Here is a 468-nt window from a genome sequence, read left to right as displayed (position 1 = left end):
TGGGACACTATTAAATGTAAAAATACCATGTCATAGGGGTACTGGAAGAAAAACAAGACATTGAAGACCTATTTAAAGAAATAATGATGGAAAACTTCCCTCACCTGGTGAAGGAAATAGATATGCAACCTCAGGAACTTCAGAGAGTCCCAAGAAAGAGGACCCTAAAGAGGCCCACACCAAGACACATCATAAGTAAAATGCCAAAGGTGAAATACAAAGAGAAAAGCATTTAGTTACCTACAAGGAAGCACCCATAAGACTGGCAACTGATTTCTCAAAAGAAACTATGCAGGACAGAAGGGCTTAGCACAAGATATTCGATGTGATAAAAACTCAAGATCTACAATCAAACATACTTTATGCAGCAAAACTATCATTTAGAGTCAAAAGACAGATAAAGAGATTCCCAGACAAAAATATCAACACCATGCCAGTATTACAAGAAATGTTGGAAGCACTTCTTCA

General features: G+C 37.2%; 1 pseudogene; it reads right to left on the bottom strand.

The window, feature by feature from the left end:
* The window catches only part of LOC111734111, a 5,742-nt pseudogene that overhangs the window by 203 nt on the left and 5,071 nt on the right, over window positions 1-468 (bottom strand).

This window comes from Pteropus vampyrus, unplaced genomic scaffold, assembly GCF_000151845.1.
Source record: "Pteropus vampyrus isolate Shadow unplaced genomic scaffold, Pvam_2.0 Scaffold794, whole genome shotgun sequence".
Lineage (NCBI taxonomy): Eukaryota > Metazoa > Chordata > Mammalia > Chiroptera > Pteropodidae > Pteropus > Pteropus vampyrus.
This window is presented reverse-complemented; position numbering and strand designations above follow the sequence as displayed.